Raw genomic sequence first — 17,716 nt, 5'->3', positions numbered from 1 at the left:
AACAAGAGGGATCTGAGGACAAAGCTTAGTCTAAATTAGTCTAAACTTTCATAAGCTATTTAAGCTGAGTCTAGTCCAACAAGAGGGATCTAAGGATGAAGCTTACTTTAAGTTAGTCTAAACCTAGGAGGGTTGTCTAAATTGAGCCTAGTCCAACAAGAGGGTTCTGAGGACGAAGCTTGGATTGATTCAGTCTAACTAGGGACTGAGGTTCAGTAATTTAGGCTGCAACATAGAACACAAAAGCATGATTGATTAGAGAAATATCTTTATATACATCAACTGGTTTGTTAGAAAGACCCAACATCTTTACCTACTGCTGTCAATTTTACTTACTTGCATTTTTACTATTTTTAGCCTAGACTTGGTTTAACTTTGTTCCAAATCATCCATTATCAATGTTTCTTTCAACAATGCCTTATTTCTAAATTTAACCCTGTCTAAGACTAGTTTCCTGAGTTCGATACTCGGATTCATCTGTTTTAATTTTAAATACTTGACGATCCAATACGCTTTCCGGCAAACCGGATTTCCCTTGAACATATTTGTATAAAGAAAAAGTGGACCAAAAAGTAACTGCAGGGAAAATCCAACAAAGTATTTATGGCCGCGTTGCCAGGGAACTAGATTCAAGAAGAGTTTAGTTCAGTTTTACGACATTGCTTTATATTTTTCTCTTTAATTCATTGATTCTTTTTGTTCATATTTTAGTTACCGTACATTTATAGTTCTTTTGGACTGGATAATTGTTGTTCTATTTTCTTGTATGCAAAGAAGATCCACTGCAGGTGATTTGATTCCCATTGATTTGGAAATTAATGCCACCTGTAGAAGGCCTAATTCAGAGAGAATCAAAATTTTTTTGCAAGATTTAGAAGCAGCAGCAACTCCAGAAGAAGAACCTTGATCTTTCGAGGCATCTTCTAGTTTTCCTATTGCAGGGCATTCTCATATAGAATCTGTTGAAGACCCAATCATGGCTGAAGAGCCAAGAAGAGTAACCCTGGAGGATTATTCAAGTTCTACTATGCCACAATTTTTCACTAGTATTGCACAGCCAGAAGTTCAAGCTCATACAATTACGTATCCTCCTTCTTTGATACAGCTGATTCAAAATAATTTGTTTCATGGTCTGCCCAATGAAGACCCTTATGCTCACTTGGCCACCTATATAGAGATATGTAATACTATTAGGTTGGCGGGTGTGCCTGCGGATGAAATCAGGTTGAGTCTGTTCTCATTTTCTTTATCTGGAGAAGCTAAGAGGTGGCTTCATTCTTTTAAAGGAAATAGTCTGAAGTCATGGGATGAAGTGGTAGAAAAGTTCTTAAAGAAGTACTTCCCTAAATCAAAGACTGCAGAAGGAAAAGCTGACATCTCTTCCTTCCACCAGTTTCCAGATGAATCGTTGAGTGAGGCACTTGAAAGATTCAGAAGTTTATTGCGGAAGACTCCCACTCACAGTTTTTCAAAACCAATACAGCTCAACATATTCATAGATGGGTCAAGACCATAATCTAAGCAGCTCTTGGATGCTTCAGTTGGGGGTAAGATCAAAATGAAGACCCCTGATGAAGCAATGGACTTAATTGAAAGCATGGCTGCTAGTGGCATTGCCATTTTGAGAGACCGAGCCCATATTCCTACCAAGAAGAGTTTATTGGAGCTAACCTCATAGGACGCTCTGTTGGCACAAAACAAGTTGTTGTCCAAGCAACTAGAGACACTAATAGAAACACTCAGTAAGTTGCCATCTCAACTTCATTCTGCACAAACTTCACATTCTTCTATTTTGCAGGTTGCAGGATGTACAATTTGTGGTGGAACTCATGAATCTGGATGTTGTATCCCTAATGAAGAGCAAATTGCACATGAAGTCAATTATATGGGGAATCAACCCAGAGGTAATTTCAATACAAGTGGATTTCCAGGATTTCAAAACAACCAGTAGTATCAACAGCAGAGACAGTGGCAAAATCACCCTAGTAACCAATTCAACAGAGACCAGGGTGGTTCATCTACAAGGCCACAACAGCAGATGCCAAGTCTCTATGACTGAACAACGAAGTTGGAAGAGACTCTAGCTCAATTCATGCAAGTGTCAATGTCTTACCAAAAGAGCACTGAGTCTGCAATAAAGAATCTGGAAGTCCAGGTGGGCCAGCTTGCAAAGCAATTAGCTGAAAGATCATCAAACAGCTTTACAGCAAACACAGAGAAAAATCCTAAAGAAGAGTGTAAAGCTGTGATGATAGAAGCAAAATGGTGATTCAAGCAGAGGAAAGTATAGTTGATCAGAAGGTGGAGGGATTTAAACAACAGCTGGCTGATGAATTGGCACTAGAGCCGGTTGATGATTTAGTTGAACTTGAAGAAATTGTTGAGGAAGCAGAAGGTGATGAAGGAGGAGAGACACCAATAAGAGATTGTCAAGAGAGAATAAAGAAGAAGGAAGAAAAAGAATATGAAAAAGAAGAAGAAATAAAAGAAGAAGAAGAAAAAGAAAAAAAGTTAAAAAATGAAAAACAAAAAGATAAGGTTGTTGAGATTGAGAAGAAGAAAGGCAAGAGTGAGGCTAACATAGAAAAGAAGAAAGAGGTTACTCCTATTGAATGCAAGGAGTTACCTTATCCATTGGTACCCTCCCAGAAAGATAAAGAGCGACATTTGGCCAGATTTCTTGATATCTTCAAGAAACAGGAAATTACTTTGCCATTTGGAGAAGCACTTCAGCAAATGCCCCTCTATGCCAAAATTTTTAAGGATATGTTAACAAAGAAGAACCGGTACATCCATAGTGACAGAATTGTTGTGGATGGTAACTATAGTGTTGTTATTCAACGCATTCTTCCACCCAAGCACAAAGATCCGGGAGTTGTCACAATACTGTGTTCTATTGGTGAGGTTGTTGTAGGTAAAGCTCTCATAGACTTAGGAGCTAGTATCAATTTAATTCCTCTTTCCATGTGTCGGCAACTTGGAGAGATAGAGATAATGCCCACACGTATGACCCTCCAGTTAGCTGACCGCTTCATCACAAGGCCATATGGAGTCATAGAAGATGTTCTAGTGAAGGTTAAACACCTTATATTTCTAGCTGATTTCGTTGTCATAGATATAGAAAAGGATGCTAACATTCCTCTTATTCTTGGCTGCTCATTCATGCCTACTGCAAGCTGCATGGTAGACATGGGAAAGAAGATATTGCAGATAGGCATAGAAGATCAAAAGATCAGCTTTGATTTGTTCCAGGAGGACAAAGATCCACCTAGCCAAAATATTTGTCTTAAAGTGCATGTGATGGAGGAAAAGAGACATGAGAAGAAGGTCCTAGAAGTAGGAACTCTGTTGGATCCTGGATAACAGGACGATGCGTCAAGCTAGTGATGTTAAAAGAGCGCTTACTGGGAGGCAACCCAGCTTTTCTTTCCATTTTCTAATTTTCATTCTTATCTCTTGCATGTAGTTAGGATATCTTGCTTGTGATTGTGATTAATTTCAGCTTGTTTGGTAATGAACAAGGGGTTTTAAGCTTGTGTGAAGAGATAGACAGAAAAAGACTCATAAATTTTTTTGCAATTGTTTATCCGCTAAGCGCAGACCTTGCGCTAAGCGCTCAGTCTTCACGCACTAAGCCGAGCTTTCTCGTGCTAAGCACAGAGACCCCTGATTGGTTGGCTGAATAGTTCAGCTAAGCGCACATCACTATGCTAAGCCCTGCATCATTACGGTAATTGAACTTTAACTAGTGGGCTTAGCATGGATGATGCGCTAAGCGCCACTTCTTCTCAGGAAAAATTTTATTGTAGCACCGCTAAGCACGCTATCCTGCGCTAAGCCCCAGATCCATTCTGTAACTTGAGTTTTTAAGCTGGGCTTAGTGGGCCAAGAGGTGCTAAGCTCCAATCTCTTATGGGTTTTGAATTCTTAGAAGTGCGCTAAGTGCACCTGTTGGCTAAGCTTGCACTACTCTCTGTAAGTTGAAGCTTGATGGTACGCTAAGACTCACATCTTAGGCTAAGTGCATATTGCAAAAATATTTTGTGTTGCAGAAAGTGCTAAGCACAGCCTGCCGCGCTAAGCCCCAGATGCTTATGGGATTTACAACTTCAAGTTGGGCTTAGCACGAGGTTAGGCTAAGCGCTAGGGTTTTAAACTTAAACGTCACGTTGGCTCGCTAAGCGCAGTTGTGCGCTAAGCGCGCCATACGAATTTCAGTTTTTAAAAATCAAAGGCAGAGGCACTTTGGGTGTTACCTTTGCACCCAAACCTTTGCACCTTCCTAACCTTGAGCACTTGTGTATTTTCTGCTGCGTTTGTACTATTTCTCTACATCTTCATTGCTTCATTTCAAGAATAATCCAAGTAAGTTAGTCCATTTCTATTTTTATTTTTCATTCTTCAAACCTTAGGATAGATGACTTTTTGTTTTCTTAGTTGTATGATGTTAAGTTAAGGTTATTAGTTTTAGGGTTAGTCAATGTAGGATTTTAGGTAACTTAGAAGCCCATTAGGGGCAATGTGGTTGAAACGGGGTGAAGACCCCTGTGGTTCTATCAGGAAATCTTGATGATCGCGCTAAGCACGCCTGTGTGCTTAGCCTGTTCATCGCAACTGTTAAAATTTTGGATTTCCAGATGAATGCGCTAAGCAGACCATGTCGGGCTAAGTGCGTTCATCCCTGCTGATGAACATAAGTGATGAGCCTGCTAAGCGTGTTTGTGCACTAAGCGGGACCAGTGTTCAGACATTAAGATTTTGGAAATTTTTGTTCAGCGCTAAGCCTGACCTGTCAGGCTAAGCGCCACTTTGCTTCTGTAAGTTTTCCTTTGAATAAGGCTAAGCGCATCTGTGCACTAAGCCCTGGTTGTGTGTTGAGCTAAGTGCCCTGCTACGCTAAGCTCAACTCTCTCACTGTCCTTTAAGTTTTTGTAGTCAGGCTAAGTGCGCCCTGTGCGCTAAGCCTGAATGTTATTCGATTGAGGCTGAGCTAAGCGCGCCATGCTGCACTAAGCTCCAACTCTCTTCGGTTTTGAAAATTGTAGACTTAGGCTAAGCTCAGTTGTGCGCTAAGCATATTCTGCAAAAAAAAAATGTTTTATGTGTCTTCGAGCTAAGCGCCAGCTTGCTGCGCTTAGCGCCTGAGTAAAATTTCATAAGGCGCGCTAAGCTCAGCCTGCTGCGCTAAGCACCCAGTCAAAATTTCAGTTTTATTTTTATGTTTTTGTGAAAATAACTTGTGCTAATCTCTTGTGTTTGTCTTATATTTTGCAGATGGCATCTAAGAAGAGGAAAGCTCCTTCTACACCTACCCAGGCCAAATTTGAGAGATCCAGGTCCACATCCCAAGAGGCTTGGGAGAGATACACTAACATTGTGGTGCCTAGAAAACTACTACCGAAGAGGAATGTAGTAGTTTATTACACAGAGTTTGACGAGTTCAAGGAGGAACTCGAGAGAAGACATTGGGATGAGAAGCTGACTGATTTTTCTGACAGTAGCATATACATCGCTATTGTGAAGGAGTTTTACGCCAACCTCTAGATTGAATTAGATAACTGGAATAGCTTTTCTAGAGATAGAGTAAACCAATATAAAAATTGGTGTACATCTTATCTTGATCTTATCTCTCTCTCATTATATTCTTCATCAATTTGTTAAGTTTAAAGAAAATTTCTTTTTGAAAATAACTTTAACCAAATGTGATTGTGTACGGGTGATTGATTAGATATTGGTTTTAACAAAACATTGTGATACGCTTCTTGGAAGCAAAAGTTTTTCAAAACTCTATTTTTTAAATTTAATTTGATTTAAAAGCCAATTCACCCCACTAGTTTGTGAGTTTCATCATCTTTTTACTATTAAGCTAAAAAATAAAATAAAAAGGGCAAACAACTTTTACCTCTTATTTTGAGTTCATATTTTTAGCTTAAATTCAAAAGTAACTTATAAGTAGATTAAGAGCTAGACCAAACATACCTTAAGAATTTTCAATGAAAAATAGGAGCAACCTTTTTCCTATGAAAAAATATTTTTCCTTAGACTAAAAATATAAGATTCTATTAACATAGATATAAAAGAACTCTTTTTAAACCTTTTACAATGAATAATGATAGATAACAATATGAATATACCCATATTCAAATATAGCACAAAAATAAGACAATCATAAGCAATATTCAAAAAGCTTAAAAATTGCATAAATGATGCATTCAATGATTTAATTTTTGAAGAAAAAAAAGAGTTCAGAGTAGCATAAAAAGAGAAATTCTTAATTTGGTAAATCAAGCACATTGTTTAGGATTTTTTTTATAAACAATAACAAAAATGAAAAAAGTAAGAAGTTTGAATAGTAAAAGTTGATGATAAGGTGTCAATGTCATCATCATCTCCATCTGGCAATTCTCCTTTTGTGCATGAAAAGTAAAGAACATACCTTTATTTGATTACATCTCCATCTCGCAATCATATATGTTACATCATATTTTTTCTACAAAATTTATAAAAATGAAAAAAAAAAGTCAAAAGAGTAACAGGGAAGATATTTGTATACACAAAATATAATAAAAGGCATAATATTAGACAACATACCTTTATTTTTATTTAGTGAATCAATCACATTACATTAGTAAAGAACATACCTTTACCATAAGACAAATAAATGAAAATATTAATTTTTCAGCAATGGGTCATATGATTTTTATTTCGCAAAAATAATATCAAAATCACATCTTTTGAGGAGTAAATGATAACATTAATACAAATAAGAGTAGAAGTTTTAATAAGAAAAAATAAAATAACAATAGTGAAATAAAAAGGACGAATTGCTCAAATTTAATAAGATAATTCAAACATACCAAAATAGCATAAACTTCTTGTGAATAATGAGAGCAAAGAAGACCATAGGATCACACACTGATCTAGAAAAAGGAGATTTTGAATCATTTTTTGGTTATGGAGAAGGAGTGATGCAATCCTAACCCCCAAGGACATTGGATAGAAGACTACAAGAAGATAGGACCAGAGATGCAAGAGAAGGCCCTAGGGTTCTCATGAGCCTTAGGATAGATTTCAGGCCCATGGGCTAAGTATGAGCCCACTTATCTTTGTACATATTAGATTAAGATTTCATTATTTTTGGGCCTTGTATTTAGGACTCCATAATGTAGGTAGGGTACCCTAGAAATGTAGGATTTTTTAGCCCTTGTATTTTAGGGCACCTAGATTATAGTTTTTGTATTATGGATAGTTTTATAATTTCACATGCATTAAGTGAATATTTGATGTGTGTGTTGGGAAATAAATTTAATTGAATTGGGAGAAGGCCAATCCAATTAAATTTTAGAGGAGAAGGTGAGCATTTGCTTGCTACACCCCATTGTCACATCATATAGTTACACTTTGTGCATGTCCTTTATACTTTACATGTCTCATGACACCTAAGCACACTTAGTGGAGAATCTTCGACTTGATCTTGGATTAGTGGGCTGAACCATAGCTAAAATTCACTAATCATAATTAGTGAAAATTTGGCTCCACAAATTCAATTTCAAATTCAAGTGAAATTTGAATAGAAATTCAAATTTTCCTCCAATTTTGTGTAACAATTAGGCTATCAATAGAGGTCATGTGTGTATATTTTTTCAACTTTGATTATTTGAAAATTACACCTTAAAGTTCAGACCTCATTTGAGGCACAAAATTTCATGCTCCTTCTCCCTCCACTCATCTTCTCCTACCTTCAAGCTCTTATCTATGGCTTCCTATGGTGGTGAGCTTGTTATTGACTAATCTTCTCGTTGAAGTGGCGTCTCCAATCATCATCTTTCTTTCTTCTCTATTTCGTTGCCATTGAACTTCAAGAAGCAAAGGACTCCATTGATGAAGAAGATTCAAAGCCTACAAGCTCCACATAGACCTACGTCAAGGAGTGTTTAGATTTCCGAAGAATATTGAAGCAAAGGATGATGAGAAATATTGTGGCTAATTCAGTTTTTAAATATTTTCATATACACATTTAAAATTTGAAAACAAATAGAAATTAAAAACCACATAAGTTGCTCCACAAAAACCCTCCAATGCATTTATGATAATTCACCTTCAAAAATCCTAAAACAATTTATTATATTCTGCATATACACATTTGAAATTAAAAAAAAAATGCGATTAAAACTCCAAAAAATTTCTACATCAAAAATAAAAAATGTGATAATATTAATTTTGTAAAACATTTTCATTATTAGTTATTGATTGAAACAAGTAATTACTATTAATAATATATATTTAATTTGGTTGAATATTTATTATTTTCGTTATTTTATAGTATCTTTAGAAACCATGGCAGCTTGCTAGGGAGGTTATGACTCATGAGGTGCGGTTCTTTTAATAAAAATGTAATCAAACACTAATATATTAAAACGTCCACATGATATTTTATATCCAATTAACTAATATATTTTGTTAACATAAGTATTATAACTTTAATGCTATTTTGAGTGAAAAATTACATAAATGATACTGAAAAATCTCTTTATACATAACTAGATATAATTGGGTTAAATGAAAACAAATCAATTGGAATCAATATTGACAATGCATTATTACTTTTCAATTTTAAACTCTGATTTAAACAGTTTTTTATATAATATATTGAAAATTGATATATTAGCTTAATTTCATGTGTCAAGAATATCAAATTAAATTTTATAATTTATAGAAGTGATTTTCTATATTATTTGAATTTTAATACTTTGTCTAATTTAAATTTTAATAAATATATATCAGTAAATATGTTAATAAACATTTGAATATATTTTATATACACAATTGTGATAAATTTAAAACTTACTAAATTATGATATATAATATTCAATAAATGTGTAGAATAAGTTAACATTGATTTAAATTGTTTTATTAAACTATCAAAATTGTGCGTGTGTATGTTTCATAATAGTAAAATATACCTAGATAGGAATATGCTTACATGCAAACTTTTGTGGGGATGAATTATTAGTGATAAATGTAAACATAGGATTTAATTCAAAATTAATTGGTTTATTGTTCCTATAATCACATGCATGTTGTTTCCTTATTATAGGAGAAAACCAAACTCTACCATTATTACTTTAATTTTGTTTCAATTTGTTTCCTTGATTTTTGCTAAGGGTTGCGGCTTATTGTTAGTGCAACAACTATTTAACCTTCACTCTGTACATGTAAAGTATATGCAATATAAACAGTTCTTTTCTTTCTTATATGGTATCAGATTTGCCTTTGCCTTACAACACCTTAACACACGATCCTTCTATGGCACCCATCACTTCCACTACCACCAATGAGTTAAAAGAACTAATGGAGTTCAACAACAATTTCCAGTTTCCAATCAAGCTTACTGCTACCAATTACCCTTCCTGGTACAAACAGGTTCATGCTCTACTCATTGTTTGTGACCTTGAAGGCTATGTCACTGGCAAAATTGTTTGTCCACCTGCCACCATTGGTTCTGGCGATGTTACAGCACCAAATCCTATATATTCCTTATGGATTCGGCAAGATAAGCTAATTTATCTTGCTTTTCTTGGGTCGTGCAATTCTGAAGCACAATTTGTCATGGTTGTTGCCGACACTTCTCGCGATGCTTGGGTAGCCCTTGCATGTGCATTTTCTAATCGATCTCAATCTAGAATCATGTCTATCAGAGAACGTCTCAGTTCTATCACCAAAGGCACCTCCTCAGTTTCCATTCATCTACTGTCGATTCGCAATATTGCTGATGAGTTGGCTCTCATTGGCCATCCAATTGACGACCTTGAAATGGTCATACATACTCTGAATAGTCTAGGACCAACATTTCGAGAGTTCACTGCCTCCATTCGAACTCGTGATTCACCAATTTCCTTCAATGAGTTATATGATAAATTGGTGGATTTCGAGATGTATTTACAGTGTGAAGAATGCCTCTCAACTCCCATCCCCGTCACTACCAATGTTGTTCAGCGTTATCAACATGGTCAAGGTCGTGGGCGCTCTTCCCATGGCCGTTAACACAACCATCATGTTCATAATTTCGTTTCCTCTAGCAACAAGAAACCAACCAATCCAATCACTTGTCAGTATTGTGAAAAGCCTGGTCACTCAGCAAAGCAATGATATAAGATTCATGGCTATCCAAACAAGCCACGCCAACCAACTGCTAATGTTGCGCAAACAACTTCATCTCTCTCACCTCCACCCTCATGGCTCTTTGACTTAGGGGCATCTCATCACATCACCAATGATCTAACAAACTTGACTCTCAAGGATGACTACCATGGAAATGACAATCTTCAAGTTGCAAACGGTAATCAACTTCCTATTACTCACATTGGCTCCACCACTATTCCCACTAATGGTTCTTCTTTAAGGCTTTCAGATATTCTTTATGTTCCAAATGTCACTCAAAATTTGATATTTGTCTCTCAACTATGCCAAACTAACAAAGTTTCCATTGAATTTTTTCCTTGGCATTTTGAGGTAAAGGACCTACGAACGAGGGAGCTTCTTCTACAAGGATTGAATGAAGACAATGTGTACATGTTTAACCCAACTGCACCCAGCCCATATGCCTCCTTCATTTGTTCCAATTCATCCATCAAACTATGGCACCAACGACTTGGTCACCCAGCATCCCCTACTCTCCTACATGCACTCAAATCCAACCATATTTCCTTTTCTGGTTCATTTGATAAATGTCTAGATTGTCTTTCCAATAAGAGTCATAAGCTTCCATTTTCTAGGTCCTTTATCTATAGCTCGTATCCATTAGAAATTATGTACTCTGATGTTTGGGGGCCTGTTCCAATAAATTCAATTGATGATTTTCGTTATTATTTTTGTGGATCATTTCTCCAAGTATGTTTGGCTCTATCCATTGAAATTAAAATCTGATGTTTCAATAATTTTCCCAATTTTTAAAAACTTGGTCGAAATACAATTAAACTCCCAAATCAAAACTCTCTACTTTGACAATGGAGGCGAATTTATTAAACTTCAACCATTTTTACAAAATCATGGCATCTCTCACATGACAACCCCACCTCATACCCCTGAACATAATGGTATTTCTAAACGTAAACACCGTTACTTAGTTGAGACTGTTCGTTGCCTACTACACCATGCATCCCTTCCTCCCATTTTCTGGACCTTTTTGCCTTCCAAATAGCAGCCTATCTAATAAACCGCTTACCTACAATAGGCCCCAATATGACCACACCACATCACATTCTATTCAAAACACCTCCAAATTACAACAAACTCAAAATCTTTGGGTTTCTTTGCTTTCCCTGGCTGAAACCGTACACAAATAATAAACTTGAACCAAGGTCAGAACCATGTATATTTCTTGGATATAGTCCAACACAAAGTGCCTAAATTTGTTTCAATTTTAAAAATAATAAACTTTATCATTCTAGGCACGTTCAATTTGTGGAAGATGTTTATCCATACTCCTCTAACTCAAACATCTCATCCATTTATTCAAATTCAAATACCCAACCAACCTCCTCCAATTCTCCTCCATTAATTCCATTAATCTTCATTCCTCCCTCTCCAAATGAAAACCCACCTAACCTTCCCCAGTCACGTGATTCAACCCTGAGTCAAGTCATTTCTCTTCCCAATAATAACTCACCTCATACCACCACTCCCTCACCCAATATTAGCCAACCCGTCACAATTGAACAAGTGTCCCATATTCATAACTGTAGAAGCAAGCTTCATGATGATGAATCAAGTATGATTCAAGTAGTTTTGATGATGACAAAAAGCCCAAAAGAATGATGTCAAGATTGAGTCAACAAGTTCAAGATCAAGATTAAAGAAAAGATATCAAGAAGAATCAAGATTCAAGAGAAGATGAATTCAAGATTCAAGAGAAGAAACCAAAAAGCAACAAGTCAAGATTTCACAAGGGAAGTATTGAAAAAGATTTTTCAAAAACCAAACATTGCACAATTTTGTTTTACAAGAAAAGTTTTTCCAAATTTTTCTAACTTACCAGAGTATTTACTCTCTGGTAATCGATTACCAATTACCTATAATAAATTACCAGTGGTAAAGTTTGATTTCAAAAGCTTTTAACTGAATTTGCAACGTTCCAAATGTTTTTTAAATGGTGTAATCGATTACAATATATTGGTAATCGATTACCAGTGTATCTGAACGTTGAAATTCAAATTCAATTGTGAAGAGTCACATCTTTTCATAAAATGCTTTGTGTAATCGATTACATGGTTATGGTAATCGATTACCAGTGACAAGCTCTGAATAAAAAGTCAAGAGATGTAACTCTTCCAATGGTTTTCTCAAGATTTTCTCAAGGTTATAACTCTTCTAATGGTTTTCTTGACCAGACATGAAGAGTCTATAAAAGCAAGACCTTGACTTGCATTCAAACAACTTTTACACAACTCTTACAACTTTTAGAATTTCTTGAACAACTTTTGAGAAATCTTGAAACCTTTGCTTTTCATCTTTCTTCTTCTTCCTTTGTCAAAAAGCTTTCTAAGTTTTCTGTTTTCCAAACCTTGTTCTTTTGCAAAAAACAAAAGTGTGTTATATCTTTTCATTCTCTTCTCCCTTTGCCAAAAAGAATTCAACAAGGACTAATCGCCTGAATTCTTTTTGTGTCTCTCTTCTCCCTTTTCCAAAAGAACAAAGGACTAACCGCCTGAATTCTTTTGTGTCTCCCTTCTCTCTTTTCAAAGAATTCAAAAGGACACAGTCTGAGAATTCTTTTGATTCTTCTCTTTCCCTTAAACAAAAGATTTCAAAGGACTAACCGCCTGAGATATCTTTTGTTTCCCCTTACAAAGATTCAAAGGACTAACCGCCTGATAATTCTTTGTCTTAACACATTGGAGGGTACATCCTTTGTGGTACAAGTAGAGGGTACATCTACTTGGGTTGTTGTAACTGAGAACAAGAGAGGGTACATCTCTTGTGGATCAGTTCAAGTGGAGGATACATCCACTTGGTTGTTCAAGGAGAACAAGGGAAGGTACATCCCTTGTGGATCTTTGTTTGTAAAGGATTTTACAAGGTTGAAAAGAAATCTCAAGAACCGGTGGTTGCTTGGGGACTGGATGTAGGCACGGGTTGTTGTTGAACAAGTATAAATTCTTGTGTTTGTCTTCTTCTTCCCTACACTCTTTAATTTCTGTTGTGCATTTTAATTATCGTTTTTACTTTTGGTTAAGTTTCTTTTTCTATTCTTTACTTTCTTAACTTAGCAGTAAAAGCCTAATTAAATCTAGTAACATTAAGAAGGATAGATTTTTAATTAGTCAAGGCACATTAATAATTAATTCAACCCCCCCCCCTTCTTAATTATTTCGAGGCCACTTGATTCAACGATAACCCCACTAACTTCCCTCATTTCACTCAAGCTTCCACCCCACCCACCATTAACTCACTAGATGGCACACCTCAACATCCTTCCTTACCCTCTCTCGAACCTATCCATGTTTCATCTTCTTCTCAATCACTTGCAGTGGAATCACTCTCTCGGTCTTCTACGTCAACTATATCTCAACATCCCATGGTCACTCATGGAAAAGCTTGAATATTCAAACCAAAGAAATTATTCTCTGTGAGCAAACATCCAATTCTACCAGTTGAAGAACCAACCAGTGTATCCAAAGCACTACAAGGTCATCAATGGAAGTAAGCCATGTCGGAAGAATTTACCGCTCTCATGAACAATGGTACATGGTCTCTAGTCCCTAGTCAACCTCATTTTAATGTCATTGGAAACAAATGGGTATTTCGTTTGAAAAGAAATCCAGATGGATCGATTGCTCGTTACAAAGCCCAGCTTGTAGCTAAAGGGTTTCATCAACGACCAGGCATTGATTATAAAGACACCTTCAGTCTAGTTATCAAACCTCAAATAATCAAAATAGTTTTGTGCATTGCGCTTTCTAAAGGTTGGAACTTAACACAAATGGATGTCAATAATGCTTTTTTACATGGAGTTATATATGAGGATGTTTACATGTCTCAACCTTTTGGCTTTATTCATCCATATTTTCCAAATCATATATGCAAGCTCCATAAAGCATTATATGGTTTGAAGCAGGCACTTCGGGCATGGTACTAGGAATTAAAGTCCTTTGTTGTTGCCTCTGGATTTTTCAATCCTAAATCTAATTCTTCACTCTTTATTTATAAACAAGATCATGCCATTGCTTATTTTTTAGTCTATGTTGACGATCTTCTTCTTACGGGAAATGATGTCAGTTTCCTGGCCAAATTCAAAGCAGCTCTTGCTACAAAATTTTCTCTCAAAGATCCTAGGACGTCGAGCCACTTCCTTGGTATAGAACTTCTTCCTACCACTAATGTCATGTTCTTATCTCAACAACACTACATTCGGGATATCTTGCAAAAAGGTAACATGATTGATGCAAAGCCAGTTGGAACTCCGATGTCTACTACCTGTTCGCTTAGCTCACACGATGATACCCCTAGTTGTGATTCATCTTTATTCCACAACATCATTGGATCCTTACACTATTTATCCATCACCAGGCCAGATGTCGCATTCGCCGTAAACAAGTTGTCGCTATACATGCAGGCACCTAAGACTACTCACATGCAGGCACTTAAGCGTATCCTACGCTACCTCAAGCATACCATCTCACATGGTCTACAACTCGTTGCAACCAAAAACCTTGACCTCACTGCCTTTTGTGAAGCAAATTGGGGTGGTGATACAAATGACAAAAAGTCTACAGGTGCCTATATTGTCTATCTTGGTCCAAATGCTATATCTTGGTCTTGCAAGAAACAATCCATAGTTGCAAGATCCTCAACTGAGGTTGAATATCGCACCATTGGATTAATGGCTTTTAAACTTTTATGGCTACAAGAACTACTATTGGAACTTGGCATCAAATTAACCAAGCAACCAACTATCTTTTCATACAACATTGGTGCCACATATCTTTGTGCAAATCCAATTTTTCACTCAAGGATGAAACACTTAGTTATTGAATACCATTTTGTTCATGATATTGTTGCCAAGGGTGAACTCAAAGTGTCTCATGTTTCCTTCCAGTCATTAACTAGCAAACTTGCTAACTAAGCCGCTCTCTCGGCCACGCCATGAGTTTCTCATCACCAAGATTGGCGTCGTTGACTCCTCCTCCATCTTGCAAGGGCATATTAGTAATAAATGCAAACATAGGATTTAATTCAAAATTAATTGGTTTATGATCCCTATAATCACGTGCATGTTGTTTCCTTATTATAGGAGAAAATTAAGCTCTACCATTATTACTTTAATTTTGTTTCAATTTTTTTCTTGATTTTGGCTAAGGATTATCGTTTATTGTTAATGAGCAACTATTTAACCTTCACTTTGTACATGTAAAATATATACAATATAAACAGTTCTTTTCTTTTTTATATGAATGCGGGTTGTATAGTATCCACCCCGACCCACATGTCGTATATATATTATATATTAATGCAATTAATACATATTACTTAAATAAATAAGTTATATTATACATATTAATTAAAGTTAAAAAATTAATTAAATGATAACATCTCGAACATGGTTCGAACAAATAACTTTGCATATTAATCTTCTCAAAGATTTACAATTTATTCATCATGGTTTTTAGGTGTGAATACATATTTCATTCTTTCATGTATTTTCATACTAAATTTTACATGATTTTTTTATATCACTATTTTACTATATCTTTTTCAATCAAACATATCCGGTTACACTTTCATGCTTTTTTACACTTATAACCTATAATAGAAAATGGTCAAATTATTATAAAAGTATTTATGTAAATTAATGATTAAATAACATTAGAAAAATGTGATAATTCAAGCGTCGTGAGGGCTAGTATCATACCAGTAATTTAAATAATCAAATCGTTCCTCTACAAACCATTTCTTTATTGTTATAGATTAAAGTGCATGAGCCAAAGAATTTTAACTTTAATTATCCCAGAAGTTATGCACAGAGCTTAGCTAGGGGGAATTGAAAGATCGGTCATGACATAATAATATTAAGCAATAAAAAAGGATTCGTTTTTGAGAAATCCAACGTCACCATTTGAGTAGTTATAAATATATAAACCCACAAATCCAGTAAGTTCCGATAAAGTATTTCCATACTTTCGAGGAAATAGAAACACAAAAAACAATTGATGATGGAAAAGTCCAACTTGCAACCAAACCTTAACTATGAGAATTGTCAGCCTAAATTCGAAACAAAGGACACCCCAGATTCACACATCCTACTTGTTCACCTTCCTGGTTTGTATGGCTAATTACCTAATCTTTTCATCCACAAAATCATGTTCTTGTTTTCTTTTATCTTCTTTTCAGAATTCCGATTAACATAATTAAACAAATAATAACAATCAATCATCACATCTCATGTAATAAACCAACCCGTTAGTTTGCCTCCATTCGATTTTATATTAATTTTCAAACCTTAAATCATATTAAGTAATTATTGTGCTATTAATATATATATATATGAGTAATATTAGACTTGATTTCTTTAAATAAGGTCTCAAGTTTAAATTTATGAACGGAAAAAATGTAATAAAATGAAGAGAATCCTATTAAAAATGAACAATTAGATTTTTTGACAAAAATTAGTGAGATTTTCATATGAACTATTAATATACACACATGTTTTGACTTGCTTAATTTGTAAAAATAATTATTTTTATTATTATTTTCCAAAATAACCGACTGCCAAATATATGCACTACATTAGTATGACATTTGAGGAAAATTTATTGTCTAATTGCAATATTATAAAATAGAAAACTTTGAACGATAAATATTTATCATAACTTAAGGAATTTACTAAATTAAAAAAATTTTACCAGAAAATTTATTAGAACATTTCATATACATGGCCATGGAATGCTTATTAATTTCTTTTCTTTTTAAAGGTTATGCAGAAGATGATATAGGAGCTCAATTTGAGTATGATTATACAAGAGTAAGAGTTTTTGGTGGGCTGTAATTTTATTAAGAAACCAAAAAATTATTTTAGGAATACACACATATATCACCCATCTTGAGCCTGCACTCTTTTGAGCTAGGAGGTCCTCGTGGAATTTCTTTACACAGATTGAAACTCCACTTTGTAACTATGCCAATTAATATTATTAAATGCTATTATTAGAAGCTTTTTTACCGTACAAAGGGCAAATGGATAATCAATTGTGATGAATAGTTATTACTTTTTGTACTGGAAAAGGGTTCTAGAACTAGTCATGTGGCACATTCGAATTTTTTAAAAATCCAGAGCTGTTTATTAGCATCGGTTAAAACTTAAAAAGTATGAAAAATGACCGACACAATTTGCAAAATGCATCAATCTTTGTCTCGTGCATACACCTCTTTCATATCTATAGCCAGACCCACTCACTTTTGCGTTAGATTGTTTAGACAACTCCCTGGTGCCCTACAACCTACACCCTTTCCTAAATACGCAAAGCCCGACGAAGCCCTCATTTCTGCTAGTATCTCACTATATGGTTATCCTATTCCACTAATGTGTTCCATACAATAAAACCATGCTAACAAAAGAAAAAGCATACGCAACTAAAGCAACATACTAATATTCAGCGATACGGAGAAAACATGACATGATTTAGGATCAAAGAGAAGAGAAAGAAAAATAGAATCAAAA

At 35.2% G+C, this 17,716-nt stretch overlaps 1 long non-coding RNA gene across 1 annotated transcript in view; it reads right to left on the bottom strand.

Moving 5' to 3' along the window:
* LOC121173577 (uncharacterized) overlaps positions 1-17,716 on the bottom strand; it is a 31,156-nt gene that overhangs the window by 13,256 nt on the left and 184 nt on the right. The window contains exon 2 of the long non-coding RNA XR_005888664.1: positions 6,437-6,490. This is a non-coding gene — a long non-coding RNA (uncharacterized lncRNA). The remainder of the gene's footprint in view (positions 1-6,436; positions 6,491-17,716) is intronic.

This window comes from Glycine max, chromosome 15 (assembly GCF_000004515.6).
Source record: "Glycine max cultivar Williams 82 chromosome 15, Glycine_max_v4.0, whole genome shotgun sequence".
NCBI lineage: Eukaryota > Viridiplantae > Streptophyta > Magnoliopsida > Fabales > Fabaceae > Glycine > Glycine max.
This window is presented reverse-complemented; position numbering and strand designations above follow the sequence as displayed.